The sequence below is a fragment of the Periplaneta americana genome, chromosome 1, assembly GCF_040183065.1.
Source record: "Periplaneta americana isolate PAMFEO1 chromosome 1, P.americana_PAMFEO1_priV1, whole genome shotgun sequence".
In the NCBI taxonomy this organism is placed as follows: domain Eukaryota; kingdom Metazoa; phylum Arthropoda; class Insecta; order Blattodea; family Blattidae; genus Periplaneta; species Periplaneta americana.
In genome coordinates this window covers 122,032,219-122,045,512 of record NC_091117.1, presented here as the reverse complement: position 1 = coordinate 122,045,512, position 13,294 = coordinate 122,032,219, and the positions used below count along the sequence as shown (strand labels likewise).

Genomic DNA, 13,294 nt, shown 5'->3' with positions numbered 1-13,294 from the left:
CTGGCAGAATCTTCAAATATTTGTTATGACAGAGAAGATCATAAACTACAGACATAATTGAACAAAACATTTAAACAGAATGAAATTATGGAGCGTTCGCTTCGGATCTGGGCCAACAGAGCGAGCCGGATCGCAGTGTGCTGTCACGCCACCTCAAGGCCACATAATGCGCGTGTATGCAGTGTGCGGCGTGATAACTTTTTGAAATATCAAGACGTGTCGTGCAGTGTCGTAAGTGTCTTAAAGATTAAGACATGTAGGGCTGTATTCATAGACATTCTTAGCGCGGGCTTCCAAAGGATGATCAGCGAACTAACGTTTTTCGTATTCATAAACCAGTGTTTTTTATTTTTTTTTATTTTATTGGGTTATTTTACGACGCTGTATCAACATCTAGGTTATTTAGCGTCTGAATGAAATGAAGGTGATAATGCCGGTGAAATGAGTCCGGGGTCCAGCACCGAAAGTTACCCAGCATTTGCTCGTATTGGGCTGAGGGAAAACCCCGGAAAAAACCTCAACCAGGTAACTTGCCCCGACCGGGATTCGAACCCGGGCTACCTGGTTTCGCAGCCAGACGCGCTGACCGTTACTCCACAGGTGTGGACTAAACCAGTGTTAGCGATATGATATGATATGAATCATGTACAAGTAATCAGTCAATAGCCGGGGCTAGTTTAGCACGCTCGTACCGCGGGCTAGCGAAATGTCTATGAATAGCACCCGTAGTTACTTTTAGTGTTAGTTCTTCTGAATGTAATTTCAATGTGTACACCTATACATTAAATTAGATCATTAAATGTCAGCAGAAAAGTTCACGCTATAGAAAAGAATTTTTATGTCGCCTATGACACATTATATGAAGTCGACTCATGTCGAGACAAATGTAGGCAATTGAGAGCTTTCCTGGCGTTATTGATCGAAATTACTGCTGTCTAAGCGGTCCGCCACGCATGCATGCGCTTTATCGGCCCAGAACCGAGCCGAACGCTCTATATTAAGGACTTCCAGTACAAACAGATTTTACAATATAAACCAAAAGGTGACATAGGCAGACTTGGAAGACGTGGGGTGAGTCTGGATAGGTCAAAAGCGCTAATCCTTGTAAGAAAAAGAAGAATATGAAAATCAATAATTTGCAAGTACATTAGAAATAAATTACAGGGAATCGCCATTTTGTGGCTTTTCTTTGAGGAAAAATGCATTCCATATGCATCTCTTCCAGTTAAACTCACTCGGAGTTACTCAGTACAAAAAAGAACCGTCAATAGTTCAGTAAGTTAGAAATAGTCTTACACAACCGAACAGAAAAACACGCGAAATATCACCAAAACTAACTTTTTCGACATATAGGCCTAGGAACGTATTTCCCTGAAAAATCTCTAAATAATTTTGCTGCATCACTATACTGTTTCTTTATACGCCTTATCACGAGAAATTAACAATACATTTGGTTAAAAGTTAATTGATCGTGACTGAGAAGCAGTACCGACGAAGTGAAGGGTGATAGTTGACCTCGTTGTGTTCCGGTTCACTTTCTTCAGCATTTGCAATGTCTCTCCTTCGTATAGGATTACAATATTACATGCCATCGCTGATATTCTGCTAGGATCCATTATTGCATATACAGTATTTACCCACAGTCATGACTCTTGCGGAAGTTTCTAAGTAGTCTTAAATGACCAAGTTGTTATTTTTTTCTCCTCTCTTTCTTCTTTTTTTTCTCTTTTCTTTTTTTTATTATCTTAATATATTTCTTAATCATTTGTGTTTGTATGCCATTTAGTACGAATTTGCTAATCAACATTTCATGTCTTGTAACTCACATGTATTCTCCTATTAGTATATTAACTGTATAATATATCTCAAGTGAATTAATCGTCGTATTTATCTCGGGCATTTTAGGTCTTATAAATTGTGTGTTTGTGTGTATATATATATATATATATATATATATATATATATATATATATATATTCCCCTTTATGTTATGTAACTGATTTTGATTATGTGTAATTTTCTACTTTATTTTATATATTACATAACCGATCTTGACTATTTGTAATTTTATATTATGTAACTGATCTTTTCTATTGCAATTTTCTACTATATATTATGTAATTTCTAAGGTATTTTCTTTTGTGTTGTTTTGTGATCAAATTTTGTATTTCATGTATATTATTGAAACCTGGTTGAGTGGAAGAGAAGGCCTCATGGCCTTAACTCTGCCAGGCAAAATAAACCTACTACTACTACTACTACTACTACTACTACTACTACTACTACTACTACTACTACTACTACTACATATACCCCAATTTTTTATGTAAGTGTTTTATGTATTATGTTTACTTCTTTTGTTTTCATTTTAAAAATAAATATTTTTAGAAATTCTTTGTAGTGTAAAGAGATTTACATTCTTTCGATACAGTATTATTATTATTATTATTATTATTATTATTATTATTATTATTATTATTATTAATTCCCTTTCGTACCTGAACATTTGTGAACACAGTATGACTTACTTTGCACTTTATAATTTCTGTCCCTCTTCGGCGAGTACCGGCTTCCAAGCGTTTCCTAGCTTTATCCAGTACTGAATTTGTAATGACGAATTGAGTCTGACGTTGACAAACTCTTTTTGCGATAAAAAGACAGATGAGGTTGCAATTTGTATGTTCTTGTGTGTTTACACTGCTGTCAATCTGCAAAACCTACTCCATCTGTTGCGTTCTGGACTCTTTCAGTTTTCTTATCTCTTAATACGAGTACGCATACATGCCTATTTAATTTTTTATGGGGGTCACTGGGATACAGACGAGATACAGATAACATGTTTCCTTTCAAAGGCACTATAAAGCTAACACTGTAATATCGAAGGTAGCAAAATGTGAAGGCTTTCCTCATCTTATTCCTTCTTTTTTTTATTTTTAAAGAATTTTAGTAATGCCTTTCATCCCTGTACGAGGATTAATGACTTTTACACACAGCCTACATTTTTCACTGTCGTTCTAGTTAGATTAATGCTTCAAGTTTCGCGGCTTCAGACACGGCAAAACGCAATTTATTTTTCAAATGATAAAGTCCAAAGTAAACTTGGGTGTCCTCTGACACATAAAATAAATCTTACGACACTCACCTATTAATACGATAAGCGATATTCTTCTAAACAGGCACCATAGTCTACTGTCCTGCAATGTTCTAATATGAGAGAGGCAGCCAAAGCATTACAAATTTCGTCTTAGTTCATACGAAAAACTAATCGCAGATCTGTGCTAAAATGCTCAAGAGGTTAAAACATGAAGAGGTGCGAGTTGAGGACAGAGAATATTTTTATAACAAGGTGGAACAAACACTATAGGCCTCCTTTTGTAGAGCGAACATCTGCGAATATCGAACTTCGCTATACTCGAGAAGCTTGAACCGAATATAACGTCTGCAATGCACGACTCTACAGATCTATTATACAAGGACATCATTTTATTTTTACCAACATTTTTAATATTAACCTGGCTATACCGTTGGATCAACGCCATTTGTTACCCCCTTCCACGACTGGAGTTCGATGATACTGGCGTAATATACAAACAAATCACTTTACTAGGTGTAGGAGGGAAGAAAAGTAGTTCATCCATTTAGGTAAACTAGGAAACATCGCGCTTTTGAGTTTGATCATTTTCATTAGGTTTTTGTTTAATCAAAATACAGTACAGTATTAACAATGAGTGTTTTTACTCACGAACTAAGCTATCCATGTAGACGTATTCATTATGCAGTGTATATTATACTGCCTACAACACATTAGCGTACAATATAGAGAATGAAGTTAAATTGAAAAACAATCATAATATGGATATTTAAACACATTTTTGAAAATGGTGGCCTTTCATTTCGATACAGACTTCAGTTCTAATGTGCATATTAACGCACTATAGACTACTGTACCTAATCCCAATTACCAGTTTCGTCCTTCGTACTAGTAACTCATGTTGAAATAATTCTGTACCTACTCTATAAAAGAGTACCTTACGTACTGTAAATTCAATCTTCATTTCTACCCGATCCGAAAAGATAAAATTACTTAGACATACTATCTACTGTCCGTCCAAGTGGTTACGTCGTAGGGTCGTAGAAAGGGAGGAACTCACGTGACAGTTAATTACTTAACGAGCCCCTTTTATTTAAGTTATTCTAAACAGTTGTATAATATTACGCAGACGTCAAATTCCTAACAGAAATTACTGTTCTCAGAAAAGAGCTAAGACAGCCCAGCCACTAGCTGGCGAATAAAAGCTGGTAGGGAAAACCGGGATACGACGTAGGCAAATTGACAACAGTACCTGTGCGAAAATGATTCAATATTGAAAGCTCTTTCGTCACTGGAAAACGCGAACATATTTTTGGAACGTACTGTTTACTATGACCGTAAGGCTACTATGACTGTATATGCGGTCTTGGATCTGTGTGGAGGACGGTTGAACTTCAATAGTAGAAGGGGTGGGAGTGAAGTACATTCAAAAACTCAGGTACAATAAAAATTGAAGTAAAAATAAAATGATGTCCCTGTATCACTGCCTCTGTGCAACGTCACGTTTGCGGTATGGGGGGAAGAGAGAAAGAGAGAAAAAGAGAGAGGTTCGCATTGCTTTTCAATAATTTGACGCCCACGACTAAGATAAGTCATTTGAAATTTACCGGTCACTCAAAGACAGAGATATAAAATAACTGTATACCATATTATTCATCTGAAATCTAGAGTTTATATTCTCAGGCGCAGATAACTCTTCTGACTAACATCTGATACATTTTCCCCTGTGTCTAATAGTACCTAGTAATGTGAAAATTTCTCTGCTATTTTAGTTACTTATTTAACGACGTGTCAACAATGAGATTATTTAACGTCGATGAAAGTTGTAATAGCAAGATCGTATATGGCGAGATGATGCCGAGGATTCGCCATAGATTACCTGCCACTTGTCTTACGGTAGAGAAAAACCTCGGAAAAACTCAACCAAGTAATAAGCTCAAGGGGGAATGGAATCCACGCCCAACAGCAGCTCCGGATTAGCAGGCAAATGTGTCTGCTGCCTGAGCTACATTTGAGAACATGTTGAACCGACAAGTCATGTATAAACTTATAAATAATTTATTATGTAAAATTCTTCATTGACTGTCACAACCTATATTTAATCACTTTTTGTATGTGAATAACATAAAATACATTAAATGTTAACAACGAGTATACCTTCTCCCTTTCAGGCATTATCAGGTTATATTACAAAATACGTAACTCTTTATGAACATTAATAAGATTATAATATTGAATAATTACCTTGAAAGTCTGTAAGACTGAACATATTACGAGTAATTAGGGTCTGGGTGGGGAAGAAAATAACTCACAGAAAGTGGGGGAAAAAAAATAATAAGAACAAATGCATTGTGGTCAGTAAACTGTTAGTTCTTAGCTGTTTCATTGATTACCATGATTGTAGAGGGGGCTATATGACTCTACATTTATAATTTAATTTGTTTCATCAACATACGTTTTCAAATAAGATTATACATTTTCAAAGAAAAACATTATTGCTTTCCCCCCACATATTGAGAAACAAAGAAAGAGTCTTTTAAGGGTTGCTAGCAGGAGCGAAACATTATGTGTGTTTAGATTTATGACCCATGAAACTATTACTGTGATAGATAAACAGGAAAATCATATGTATTCGTTTTCCCCACAGTTATTGTTTTCCCCACATATTATTGAGAAACAGAGAGAGAGTGTTTTATTTCCTTATATACGCCCATAGACCATTGTTTCTATGCATTATACAGGATGTAATGGGTATAAGTGCCGTCCTTTTCACAGTCATCGGGAACGGTTTACGGGATCAAAAAATGTCCATACAGCATAGGGTCAAAACTTGATAGTTTTCCCAGAAAAAATATTTATTTTCTTATTTTATTGCGTTATACTGCTCATATCGTTAGTAAAATTACGAAAACAATTACATCAGTAGGTATATCTAACAAAGAGTTAATATTAGTTTAAATAAATATTTGTGTTCTATTATGTTTTCGTGAAATTAAATAAAAATGCTTGCTTAAATTTGTTAATATTCTGGCTTGAGAGACGTGGCAACGTGTTCAGCAGGCAGTACTCTGCACAGACGAAAGTACGAGTCAACTGAGTTCAAACTCCCTGTCCATAGCTCTACTGCAGAGCTGATGACAGTTCAGTACAACTTACGATATCATTTACAGTTTATGAATGTCATATGTTATTAATTTATGGAGAAAGTCGTCGTAATTCAAGTGAGAGAAGAAGGATGTACCGTCAACGTTTTCCTGAAAGAAGGTTACCTAATTGGCGAACTTTTGTAGCAGTTTCTTAACGATTATTAGAAACTAGGAGTCTCTTACCCCGTTTCGAAAATCACACAACCAGAAATTTGTTTAAAATTGATACTGCTTTACGGAAGGGGGAGAGATTAAAATGTTGCATTAGAAAAAAAGTTCGTGTGATTTTGTGCAGAAAACCATTATTGTTTATTTTTAGACGTACAATAAAATGGAGTAATATTGTTAAATAACATGTAAATTTACCGTAATGTTATATTAATGAGATTGAAAGTTTGTATTTGCTGCTCATTTTATTTAAACAACAGTATTATTATGGTCCGCCCCTGCATTAGAACAGAGCGTCTGTACCCGCTTGAGCTGTACTATGTACTTATAAGCCCCCTCCTCCCCATCCAGCAACGTTGCAAAACGTTTAATATTGTAAATTTTAATAATTAGTTAAATATTGCAATTGGAAAAAAATGTAAGAACATTTTTTTCTTCCTTATGACATGAATATCATCAGTTAAAATAATGGCACTTATACCCCTTACATCTTGTACATCTTGTATATTAAACGAAATTGAAATATTTAAGCTCATACTTGTTCATATTTTCCAACCACAACAGTATTTCAACTTTATATCAAAGTATGGGTTTTGTTATTTTCTTCCCCACCCAGACTCTACAATGAATTTGATTACATTGATACACGGAATTAAGTTAAAACAATCAAGTGTATGACTAGGAATGTTATACCGTCAAAATATATGAATTACATAAAACTTCATCCCTGTAAAGCCCACATTAAAAAATAAAAGAGCATATCAATTAAAAAGTTAACACAATTGAACATCTAAAATTATAATGTAATCAAAAACTGCTCAATTACAGGGACATCATTTTATTTTTACTAACATTTTTAATATTAACTTGCCTATACCTCTGGATCAACGCCGTTTGCTACCCCGTTCCACGACTGGAGTTTGATGATACTGGCGTAATATACAAACAAATCACTTTACTAGGTATAGGAGGGAAGAAAAGTAGTTCATCCATTTACTTAAACTAGGAAATATTGCGCTTTTGAGTTTGATCATTTTCATTAGGTTTTTGTTTAATAAAAATACAGTACAGTATTAACAATGAATGTTTTTACTCACGAACTGAGCTGTCCATGTGGACGTATTCATTATGCAGTGTATATTATACTGTCTACAGCACATTAGCGTATAATATAGAGAATGAAGTTAAATTGAAAAATAATCATAATATGGATATTTAAACACATTTTTTTTTTAATGGTGGCCGTTCATTTCGATACAGGCTTCAGTTCTAATGTGCATATTATCGCACTATAGACTATTGTACGTAATCCCAATTACCAGTTTCGTTCTTCGTACTAGTAACTCATGTTGAAATAATTCTGTACCTAGTCTATAAAAGAGTAGGCCTACCTTACGTAATGTAAATTCAATCTTCACTTCTGCCCGATCCGAAAAGATAAAAATACTCAGACATACTATCTACTGTCCGTCCAAGTGGTTATGTCGTAGGGTCGTAGAAAGGGAGGAAATCACGTGACAGGTAATTACTTAACAAGGCCCTTTTATTTAAGTTATTTTAAACAGTTGTATAATATTACGTAGACGTCCAATTCCTAACAGAAATTAATGTTCTGAGAAAGGAGCTAAGACAGCCCAGCCACTAGCTGACGAATAAAAGCTGGTGGGAGAAACCGGAATACGACATAAGCAAATGGGCGACAGTACCTGTGCGAAAATGTTTCAATACTGAAAGCTCTTTCGTCACAGAAAAACGCGAACATATTTTTGGAACGTACTGTTTATTATGACCGTAAGTTTACTATGACTGTATATGCAGTCTTGGTTCTGTATGGAGGACGGTTGACCTTCATTAATAGAAGGGGTGGGAGTGAAGTACATTCAAAAACTCAGGTACAATAAAAATTGAAGTAAAAATAAAATTATGTCCCTGTATAATAATATTGTGGAAGGTAACATACGTAAAATGTGGTTATGTGCAGTACATTATACTACACCAATATGTAGTAGGTTCCAGTGTGGCCAGACCTTGAATTAGAAAACGTCGCTAAACACCGACTCATAGCAAACACACAGTACGTCTCCAAACCGCACATCAGTGATTGCACCATTTCACTGACCACACTGGAACCTACAACATATTGGTATTGTATACATAACCACATTTCACGTGTATTATCTTCCACAATTATTATAAATAAACAGTTTTTGATTACATTATAATTTTAGATGTTCAATTCTCCTAACATTTTTATTGATACGCTCTTTTATTTTTTAATCTGGGATCCATAAGGATGAAGTTTTATGTTATTTATATATTTCGACGATTTAAAATTCCTAGCCACAAACTTGGTTGTTTTAACTTAATTCCATGAATAAATTGTATTTAGTATGTTCAGTCTTATAGACTTTCAAGGTAATTATTCAATATTATATAAAAATTAAATTATAGTTTATTTAACGACGCTCGCAACTGCGGAGATTATATCAGCGTCGCCGGTGTACTGGAATTTTGTCCCGCAGGAGTTCTTTAACATGCCAGTAAATCTACTGACGTGAGCCTATCGCATTTAAACACACTTAAATGCCATCGACCTGGGCCGGGATCAACACGCAATCTCGAGCATAGAAGGCCAGCGCTATACCAACTACGCTACCGAGACCGACAATATTACATATCTTATTAAAGTTCATAAAGAGTTATTTTTAATATAACCGAACGATGCCTGAAAGGACGAAAGTACTCGTTGCTAACATTTAATGTATTTTACATTATTCACATACAAAAAGTGATTAACATGGATTGTGGCAGTCGGTGAAGGATTTTACATAATAAATTATTCATTCCTCTGCTAAGTTTATGAGGATAATATGTTTAGTGAAATAGCACTGGCTGTAGGAAATAAAAAATATGGATGGGTAGATCATAGCTAATAAATATAATTATATCTAGTGATAGCTTAAATAAGCGTACAAACCCAAAACAAAACGGATGTAGATCGTCTTTTAAGACGATAGACTAAGGCAACAGTCATCCCTGGGGCTAGCGTCTCTTACCCGCGGAGAAGACACTGCACTATTACAGTCTAGTATATACAGTCACGAAGCTCAATACGTAGGAAATATGCATCCATAGATAGTTGCTAACCACTAGGATCGCTACTATCGCCTCATCACAGACAATGCGAAATAGTACCGGCACAGTCTATTGTTCCTAGTACCCTCACAACTCAAGCTTCGTGACTGTATATACTAGACTGAGGGACTATGGTGCATTCGTAGCTGCTGGCGGGTATGTTCTCTACCGCTTCCTGCTGCACGACGGCACACAACACGTTGCTCCACTTACCCTTTACCCATTTCAGCGAGTGCTGACAACCACTGGACTAAGGTACACAACGCCGGACAATACTTGTAATGCTTTTTATATAATAATCATTATTAAGACTTCATCTTGTTTCTGAGTGAGAAATGGAATTCAAATGAGGTGTTGGATCCAAGAAGAGCGACAAAAAGCAAAAGGATGTTTAGAGAAACAGGCTTTCAAGGTTTAATTACAATCGCAATTTGTAATACGAATTTTATGTACTAACAAATTAAATCCACATTAAAATGTATTGTTTTTTCTTAAGAATCTCAAACACAAGGCCAGAGTCTCCCTATTATTTTTTTAAATAATGGCGTGAAAAATAAAGATGGCCAGTAAATAAAGGTGTCTTGTGTGGAGTGTAGCATTGTATGGAGCAGAAGCATGGACATTACGACGAAGTGAAGAGAAGCGAATAGAAGCATTTGAAATGTGGATATGGAGAAGAATTGTGAAGTGGACAGACAGAATAAGAAACGAAGTTGTGTTGGAAAGAGTGGGTGAAGAAAGAATGATGCTGAAACTGATCAGGAAGAGGAAAACGATTTGGCTAGGTTGCTGGTTGAGAAGAAATTGTCTTCTGAAGGATGCACTGGAAGGAATGGTGAACGGGACTTGGGGCCGCAATTGAAGAAAAACGGCCGGGAAGACTGTATCAGTTCTGCTACAACACGATAACGTACGTCCGCGTTCCACTAATATGACGAAAGCAACTATCCAGGAGCTTTGTTGGGAGGTAATTCCACATCCCCCCTATTTTCTCGATTTTGCGCCCCTTTCCGTTTTCTATTCAATAATCTCAAGGGAAGTCCTTTGATAACTAAGATGCTTTACATACTTGGCTTAACGACTTCTTGAAGTCGATCAGCAGATTACTTCAGACACGGAATCGAAAAACTATTCCAACGTTGGCAGAAAGTCATAGATAATATAGGAGAATATATTACTGATTAATTTCTGTCTGCTATTCACATTAAGTAAAAACTTTTGTCAAAGCGAAAAAAACGCTACGAACTTTTGCATCAGCCCAATATAAAGTTAGTGAGTTCCTTTGTCGTTCCCTTCGCTTGTTACTTTCAAAATTATTTTCTTCCTCGTACTTTATACTTTATTACCATAAACTAAAGCAGGATGAACACGGAACACAGAAGCAACTGACACAAGACAATAATTTCCTGAAGTAAACATTATTGCTAATGCATCATTGAAGCCGTGACCGTATTGTCAATTTTTTCTGTACCATATTTATTATTCGAGAAATCGATCTGATATTTAATGGATTTATACTTCTTACTGTAAGGATTCTTTTTTGCTGATTTATGCAAAAAGAGCGTGAATTTCACTCATGTCTTACTTGCATCCTGCTCCTCGAATTGAACCCCATGTCTGAAGACGTCAAAAACGTGCTCAGTAGCATGAAGTTCAATAACTATAAAGAATAAAAAAAATAGAGGAAAGAGAAACATAGTCGAAGCAACAAGACATTTTATGGATATTAGGGTACATTGCCTCATTATCCCTATCGAAGAATCCTCACCCCCAAACCTCAAGCCCAAGCTACGTCACTGCTTCAGCTTTTAGTGAGACGAGAACGACTATTCTACGAGTATTCCAGACTCATCACACCATGCACTTGAACCCCCATGCACTACTTGTAGACCTATACCAGTGGCTAAAGGAGGCTTTACAATGTTTGAAGAGTTAGATTTAAATGGTGTTAGGCGTAGAATATGTTTGTCTATTTCCTTTATTTTCAAGTCTAATTGGGATTTTCCAGTCTCTGATCGGGTCAAAAACCCTGATACAACTGATATTTAACCCTTACGGTGAATTTCGGTGAAATCCGGAAGGTCTAATTAGTCAAATCCACTCTCCTCACTTCCACGCTGGTGTCCCCTGAGGTCTTTTAATTTGAGAAAGAGAATGGTGTGCGGAAAGCAACGGGAAGCTACCGCATATACACTATCTACCAAAAAGTAAATGGGCACTGTTTTTGCCCCTTCAGAACCTCGTGGTACTACCTCTTGTTGCTATAACAGCAGCCACCCTGTCAGGCATGCTCTCCACTAGTTTGTATAGGATATCCACTAGAATGCGTTGCCATTCCTCTTGCAACATGGCACTCAGTTGGACAATGGAAGTTGGCCCTATGTTTCGGCGGCTACTATGCAATGGAATGCAGACAAGAATGTTCCCCGATTGGACTGCCTGCAAAGACTCCTGATCTCAATCCCATTGAGCACCTTTGGAACGAATTGGACCGGCGATTGAGGTCTCGGGAGATGCGGCCAACTTCCATTGTCCAACTGAGTGCCAAGTTGCAAGAGGAATGGCGACGCATTCCAGTGGATATCTTACACAAACTAGTGGAGAGCATGCCTGACAGGGTGGCTGCTGTTATAGCAACAAGGGGTGGTACCATGAGGCTCTAAAGGGGCAAAAACAGTGCCCAATAACATTTTGGTAGATAGTGTACCTTTCCCAAGAAAAACTGCATGGCATGATGAGTCTTTCCAGGAAAGGAGTACGTCCAGGATGCCCTTTGTTACCTACCCTACTTGGAGGAATTAGTTGAGAACTGTTTTCAGAACATGAGAGGAGTGATAGTAGGAGGAAGAATAATAATGTGCATAAGATTTGCTGATGATATGACCTTGTTAGCAGAAGAGCAGATGATACTAAGGGATATGCTGCAACAGCTGTGAGCAGTATGGAATGAAGATAAATGTCAACAAGACGAAGACCATGATCATAGGAAGGAAAGTATAGAAGGTAAACTTACGAATCCTAAATGAGGCAGTAGATCAAGTGGACAGCTTCAAATACTTGGGATGTACTATAAGCAGTAACATGAGCTGCTGCCAAGAAGTCAAAAGGAGAATAGCAATGGCAAACGAAGCTTTTAATAGAGAAAGGAACATCTTCTGCGGATCTCTGGAAAAAGAACTAAGGAAGAGACTATTGAAGTGCTTTGTGTGGAGTGTAGTATTGTATGGAGCAGAAGCATGGACATTACGACGAAGTGAAGAGAAGCGAATGGAAGCTTTTGAAATGTGGATATGGAGAAGAATTGTGAAGTGGACAGACAGAATAAGAAACAAAGTTGTGTTGGAAAGAGTGGGTGAAGAAAGAATGATACTGAAACTAATCAGTAAGAGAAAAAGGATTTGGCTGGGTCACTGGTTGAGAAGAAATTGTCTTCTGAAGGATGCACTGGAAGGAATGGTGAACGGGAGAAGAGTTCGTGGCAAAAGAATATATTAGATGATAGACGATATTAAGATATATGGATCATATGCGGAGACTAAGAGGAAGGCAGAAAATAGGAAAGACTGGAGAATGTTGGGTTTGCAATGAAAGACCTGCCCTTGGGCAGAACACTGTGAATGAATGACCCAAATTTATTATGTTTAAGGGAATGCAGCTTGAAGGACTTATAATTAAGGAATAAAATCATATTTTTAATATTTATGTTGAACTGTGACAATAATTTATATAAAGTTAATGATAATGTCAGTAACAT

The 13,294-nt window shown here is 36.6% G+C and overlaps 1 protein-coding gene across 6 annotated transcripts in view; it reads right to left on the bottom strand.

Annotated features, from left to right (window-relative positions):
• LOC138700201 (organic cation transporter protein-like) overlaps positions 1 to 13,294 on the bottom strand; it is a 117,934-nt gene that overhangs the window by 71,779 nt on the left and 32,861 nt on the right. The window contains exon 1 of one of the 6 annotated variants that reach the window (XM_069826691.1): positions 2,529 to 2,713. The exons of the other annotated variants lie outside the window; for them this stretch is intronic. The gene's annotated coding sequence lies outside the window, so the exon portion shown is untranslated. Of the gene's footprint in view, positions 1 to 2,528; positions 2,714 to 13,294 lie in introns of those variants that run through there. 6 annotated transcript variants of the gene reach the window in all.